This window comes from Hyperolius riggenbachi, chromosome 10, assembly GCF_040937935.1.
Source record: "Hyperolius riggenbachi isolate aHypRig1 chromosome 10, aHypRig1.pri, whole genome shotgun sequence".
NCBI classification, from domain to species: domain Eukaryota; kingdom Metazoa; phylum Chordata; class Amphibia; order Anura; family Hyperoliidae; genus Hyperolius; species Hyperolius riggenbachi.
In genome coordinates, this window is record NC_090655.1 from 242,399,444 (window position 1) to 242,406,527 (window position 7,084).

The 7,084-nt window shown below is 45.4% G+C and overlaps 1 protein-coding gene across 1 annotated transcript in view; it reads right to left on the reverse strand.

The window, feature by feature from the left end:
- Window positions 1-2,865, reverse strand: part of LOC137535103 (zinc finger protein 182-like) — a 29,060-nt gene extending 26,195 nt beyond the window's left edge. Inside the window, exon 1 of the mRNA XM_068256904.1 lies at window positions 2,820-2,865. The gene's annotated coding sequence lies outside the window, so the exon portion shown is untranslated. The remainder of the gene's footprint in view (window positions 1-2,819) is intronic.
- Between the last annotated feature and the right edge of the window lie 4,219 nt (window positions 2,866-7,084).

Sequence of the window (7,084 nt, forward strand, 5' to 3'; positions counted from 1 at the left end):
ATGTTTTATGGTGCTGACTTCGTCAGCATGTTCGGCTTTATATGCGTTTTATGCGCCAGTTTGCGTATTTTTGCATTCGGCATAGCGGCTATTCTATATTGTTCTGTATTTGATTTTATGCAAAAGTTTTTTCTGCGTTTTTTTTCGCGTTTTTGGCGCGTGGTTCGTTCCGTTTTTCAGCAGTACGCTTCTCACATTGCCCCCTGGGAGATTGGGAGGAGCGTTATGACATTGCTGTGGTTTCCCATCAGGTCCTCCTGACTTGGTAAGTGCTGATTGGCCATTGGGGTTATGACACTTTTCAAACCATGCTGTGATAACGGCTGCTGATTTACATATCTGTTTCCCATCAGGTCCTCTCATTATGCTTTGCCCTGTGATTGGATACTTATGCTTTTTTGTATTGTGATGTTATCTGATTGGTCCATGTGACCCTATTGAAACTGTATATAAATGCCTTTATGTTTGCTATTTCTTTTGAGTGAGCCTATACAGCTTGAGAAAGGAGCTTGCCTCCGAAACAGCGTCTGTCGCTGTCCCTGGGCGCTATCTTTATGCAATAAAGAGCTTGAATACATCCACGTGGTGCTGCTGATTTCTTCAACCGCTGTTTTAGCTTTATACAGAACTGCTGTGCTGTGAGCAGTGCCAGTGTGACAGTTAGTGTGCACTAGTGTCTTCTCCTCTGCTGTCTGACTGTCACTCGGCACGTGTCACTTGGCAAGTGTCACTTGCAATTGGCACTTAGCACGTGTCACTTGGCAAGTGCCACGTGCTAAGTGCCAATAGCCACGTCCGGCATGCTCCTGGCACACATTACACCTGCTGCATTGCCCTGCTCCTGCTGCCTGTGCAGCTCCCACCGCCAGGCCAGAGTGCCACAGGCCACTGATAGCACCTGTATTTAACCCAAAACACAATTGCTGCGTAATTTTTTGGAGGTGTCTCGGCTGAAAACTGTCATGTCCCAGTTGTGCGGTTGGACTTTGGACACAATGGGCTCGATTCACAAAGCGGTGCTAACCCAGTTAGAGACTTTAGGCATGATAACCATTGCACCACTCTGGTGAAAAGCCAGTTTAGGTGTGATAAGTTTAGGCATGATAAGTTTAGGTGTGATAAGTTTAGGCATGCTAAGTTTAGATAAGTTTAGATCGCATGCAAAGTCCCGCACGCAAAGCAGCGCCATTAAACTTTATACGAAGTGCACCAGACTTTGCTAGCGTAAAACTTTTGATCAGCTGTGCACTGCGGTGCTAACGCAGTTGGCGCTTAAACTTATCATGCCTAAACTTATCACACCTAAACTTATCATGCCTAAACTTATCACACCTAAACTTATCACACCTAAACTTATCATGCCTAAACTTATCATGCCTAAACTGGGTTTAGGCATGATAAAGGGCTTTTCACCAGGGTGCTAACTGTTAGCACCGCTTTGTGAATCAGGCCCAATGTGGCTGCACGACCGCTGTCTGGAACCTAAGCATGATGGTAATTGACAGCTTTTTTTTTTTTTTTTTTAATTTTAGGTCCCCATATCATCAATTAGTGTTCCCCTTTACAAAATAATGATGCTACATGCCTCATATAACCTAAAAAGCAATTTAAAGGCCACTTCCGGTTTTTCTATCCGGATATCCGAATTTGCCCGGATATCCCGGATATGCGATTCGGATCGGAAAATTTTGAAATCGGATATCTGAGCTGGATCGGATATCTGGGTATCCGGATCCGAATTGGATCCGGATTTTGAAAAAAGGTATCCGAGCAGCACTAATCTGTAGAACTATGAGGGACCAATTGACAAAAGGTCACACTCTCCTCACCAGTTTAGGTACAGGTCTGGGACTCTAAACCTGGAAGCAGGTACCAACTCCTGCAGGGACACCACTCTAGCATGACACAGAACTATGAACAGAGCAGACAGAGGCACACAACATGTTTTGTGCGACACCTGAGGAAGGGCTACGCCAGAAACATGTTGTGTGCCTCTGTATGCTGTTAATACAGTTCAATTGAGAAGTTTCCAGTGTGCTGTTCATAGCACTATGAGAGAGTCGCCTGGAAGGTGCACTGGGGGCCTGATTTACTAAGGTGTCTCTCCAGGATCCCAGAAGCCAGTGGTTATCAGCTCACCAGTGGAGATAGTCAATGGGATGATGAGAACTCTGGCTTGTATGCAAGCTTAAAAAACATTTCCAATCCTTTTTTCCCAATCACTCACATCAACCCCCAGCACCTAATTTTTGTTCTGGGGTATGTATGTGGGTGATCAGGAAAAAGAACTGGAGGGTCTGTACCTCATTGCCCTAGAGTGAGGTGACCTTGCATCAGTGGTGGGGTCCTGTGCCAGCTTGCTCACTGCAGCCCCGCACGAGCACCAGCTTCCACAGCAGCCCCCCTATGATTAGCCAAAATGCAGCTGAGCAGATGGCTGGCGGCGATCTGAGTACCGGTGTTCCGACGAAATAACCTACACGTCGAATCAACCTACATTCAGTGTCAAACGTATACCAGGAGGGTTAGGGTTGGGGATAGTAAAAGTCTATGGGATATAGGTTAGTTCAACAGTGGTTAGATTGTTGGAGCACCGGGCATAATGTCAAATGTTGTGCAATAAGAAAATACTACTATTATTTCAACACTGTTATGCCATATATTTATCTATACGTTGCACTAACTGTTCCCTATGAGGATTCCACCTGGGTAAATTGTATTCATTTATATTACTATGCTAATGTAGAGGCAGCTGCTGGTCACGGGGAAAGATGGGACACTGGGGGTTACAGGGAGTAAATATGAAATAATCTCATTACCTTCTCTGCTGCCAGTTCCAGCAATGTCTTCTCTCTACTTCCGCCTAATTTCGAGCTTCCTGTCTATGCGTCCCATCACTTTCTGCTGCGTTCCATTTAGTAAACGTAAGGTCACCACCTTGTGGAGAACAGAGGAACTACACTATCCATGACTGCTTTTGTGATGACTCCTCTATTATTGACTAGCGAAAAATTACCAGTATAAACATAGCTCCCAACTGGCCCTCTTTTGGAGGGACAGTCCCTCTTTGGGAGCCCTGTCCCTCTTCATGTGTCCCTCTTTCAGGACTTTGTCCCTCTTTCTATGTAAATATATATATTTCTCTGCTGAAAAATGTGTTTGAATCTAAACTTTATTCCCATCCTTTAAATTGATATATTTCTAATTTACCAATGTTAATATGAAGGAAAATGACCCAGGATAGGAAGGACCCGTGTCATTTGTGTCATAAATCAACATATTTTTCTTATGAAATCTTTATGGTATTCATGACTAGGGGTCTGCCAGGGGGCGTGATGTGGCTTAAGTGTCCCTCTTTCCTTCCATGCCAATGTCAGCATACTACGGGGTTAGTCCCGCCCTGTAACCCCTCCAGGACCTGTCTCTATAAATTTCAGACACTCCCACTAGTAGTTGCTTTTTTTCTCTCGTCCTCCTCCAGGACCGTTACTACTAGGACTTATATTAGTTTGTTAATTTATTTTTTTCGTCTCTTTATTCTTTTTTTTTTTGCCCCACCTGCTGCTCTCTTGGCAGCCATCCACGCAGCTCCTCACTGCGTGAAGTCCCCGCTGTTCCACCTTAAACAGGTGTAGGCGCTGGGAGGGCCCCCTCTTTCTTGGCTGGTCTTTCTGGGGGCATAGGTCTTTTTTGTCCGCGCTGTAAAACAGCGCTGTTACGAGTAGGCAGCCGCAGTAACGCCGGAGTAACGCTCTGCGTTCCACGTTGGTGCGCAGGGTGATTTCCGGGAGGAAGTGACGTCATCGGCGCACTTCCGGGTTTCGCTGGACGCTGGAGATTCAAATAGCCAGCGTCTCAGCGTGCAATGGGCAGACCTTGGCGGAGGCACAGGGTGCATGGTGCCTGGCAACTACTCTTCTTGGAGCAGGTAAGCAGCACACAGAGGCGGCAAACTAGTGAGTGTTGGCTGCTATGGTGCTGTAGATTTATATTTACTTACTTGTGGTTACTTTTAGGTCTCATTAGGACCTTTTATCCTGCCGGATTGACTGTGCTAGATTAGCACTCATCAAGATTTTTTTCAGGTGTGTTGATTATTGCAATATTGTGTCAAACAGGTTACTGCACTTGTCTTACCATTATAAGGTCTCAAATGCTTATCTTTGCAGACTACTCTGCATTCAGAGACATGGAATCGCAAGCTGCTGCCTACGAAACAGATCAGCCAGATAATGATAGGTGGGGCGCGATTAGGTTATCTTCTTTAAATAAAAAGATTTTTTTTTTTTTTTTTTTCCTTTTGAGGTATTTTTTTACACTAACAGAAATTTTTTATTTCTGTTTATTCCCTATGCAGTTCCTCCCAACCTGAAGAAAATCCGTCTGCATCAAAGCGCGGATCCTCTTCAAAATCGAGCAAGGCTCGGTCAGACAAAACTTCTAAAGATCAAGATAAAGATCATAGAAGACCAAAGAAATGTTGGGCTTGTGGCAAGGACTGTATGCCGGGAAAATTAGTCTGCTCGGAATGTTTCTATTCTATTCCGGTTGAAGACGAACCCTCAGGGGAATTTAAGAGTCTGGTGAAAGAGATCGTGCAGCAATCTCTAGCCGAGCATGCCCATACTTCCGCATCACATACACGTGATTCAGATCCTGACCAACCTGCAGATGATAAAAGTTTGGGCGTAGGATTTGATTTCTCTTTGGTCACACCCTTTATTAAATCTATCAGGGAGGCCTTACAATGGGAAGAGGAAGAGGAACCACAGTCTAAAAGACGTCGCTTCTTTCCGCACCTTAAAAAGAAACCCTTACCTTTCCCAGTTATGGAAGAGGTTACAGAAATAATTCAAGACGAATGGTCCAAACCAGAAAGGAAGGTGTCTATGTCAAACCGTTTTTCAAAGTTGTACCCAATGGAAGGAGAGATTATAACTCAGCTGGACAGCCCACCTGCGGTGGATGCTTCAGTTATCAGACTTGCCAAACATGTAACGCTACCTCTTGAGGATGTAGTATCCTTCAAGGAGCCCTTAGAGAGGAAAGTGGATACCGATCTTAAACGAGCATATATTTCTATGGGATCTGTATGTAAGCCCGCTATTGCTTTAACTTCCGTCTCTCGTGCTCTGAGAGTATGGACGGAGAATCTGGAAGAAGCTATCCGGAATAATGTAGATAGAAAAACTCTTATCAAGGCACTAGATGAGTTCAAATTAACCGCAGATTATGTGGGCGAGGCTGCCATTGACATAATTAGAGTGGCAACACGGGCAGTGTTACATACCGTTACAGCTAAACGTGCTATGTGGCTCCGTTTCTGGGCAGCAGACACGAACTCCAAAACTGCATGGTGCAAGATTCCGTATGATGGGAAGAACCTGTTTGGCCCCAAGATGGACACTGCCATTTCAAGGGTCAGTGGGGGAAAATCAGGGCTCCTCCCTCAGGAGAGACGACAGAAAAGAACTCGACCCATTGACAGGAGATCCTACCAGAATAAGTTTAGAGATTATAGGTCCAATAAAAGTTCGCAGTCCTTTCGTAGGAATTGGCAGGGTACACAAGCAACCCTGTCAAAGTTCAACAAGCAGAAAGGAGCCACTACTAACACACAGCCCACAAAGTCCTTCTGATGCGGGGCTTGCCCACAGGGAGCCAGTAGGGGGACGACTCCAGAAATTTACAGATCTGTGGGCGAAAAGCATAAAGGACCCTTGGGTCATAAGCACTCTGTCATGGGGTCATCACTGGACTTTCAAGGAAAATCCCTCCTTACCACAATTCGTTCCAACAGCTCTTCCAAGATCGCCACAAAAGCTCGACATATTGAACCAATATATACAGGAACTACTGGACAAGAAGGCAATAGTGGAGGTGGAGCAAGAACAAAGATTTCAGGGCCTCTACTCCCCGTTATTCTTGGTGACAAAGAAATCAGGGCAGCTACGTCCAGTTTTAGACCTCCGTGTTCTAAACGAGCACATACAACAAGAAAAATTCAAGATGGAATCACTGCAGACAATTATCCCAACAATCGGATTAAACGATTGGATGTTAGCAATAGACTTGGCAGATGCATACCTGCACATACCCATACACAGAAAACTTCAGCAGTATCTCAGATTTGCGTTAGGGCAGAGACACTTCCAATTCACAGTTCTACCATTCGGCATATGCACTGCCCCAAGAACATTCACCAAGGTTTTGATCACGATTATTGCCTTACTCAGATGTCAGGGTCTCCACGTCCACCATTACTTAGACGACATCCTGCTGGTAGCATCATCGAAAGCAATTCTTTTGCAACACAAACAGATACTGTTGGAGACTTTGCATGTATTCGGGTGGCTTGTGAACTGGCAGAAAAGCAAACTCAAACCGACCCAGAAAATTGTGTTCCTGGGGGCAGAGATAGACACAACAGCAAATGCGGTCAGCTTACCCGAGGACAAGATAGGAACCATTATGATGAGAGTACTACAGTTACAAGAAACTCCCCACATATCAGCAAGACAATGCCTAGCGCTCTTGGGATCATTTTCTGCCACAATACCAATGGTGAAATGGGCACGATGGAACATGCGAGCCTTCCAGAAGGGATTCCTGGATCAGTGGGAAGGCACAGACTACCAACAGCAGATCAATATCCTTCCCAGGATGAGAAACGAGCTAGTCTGGTGGAGCAACAGAAAGAATCTCCTCAACCATCACAATATAATACCTTCACCACCGATCACAATTACTACGGATGCAAGTCGGTGGGGATGGGGAGCACACCTACACACCAGCTTTGCACAGGGCAGATGGGAGAGAGATCCAGAGGATACCCCAGCGAACGTTTTAGAGATGAGAGCAGCGTTCAGGGCTTTGACACACTTTTCCTCTCATATCAGGCACAGAGGAGTCTTGCTAAGAATGGACAACACAACAGCGGTGGCATATCTCCAGAACCAGGGAGGCACACGAAGTCGCACACTCCTGAAAGAATCAGAACCGATTATAGCCTGGGCGCAGAACAACTTGCAATATCTTCGAGCAGTACATATTCCAGGTGTGAGAAACCACATAGCAGACTCTC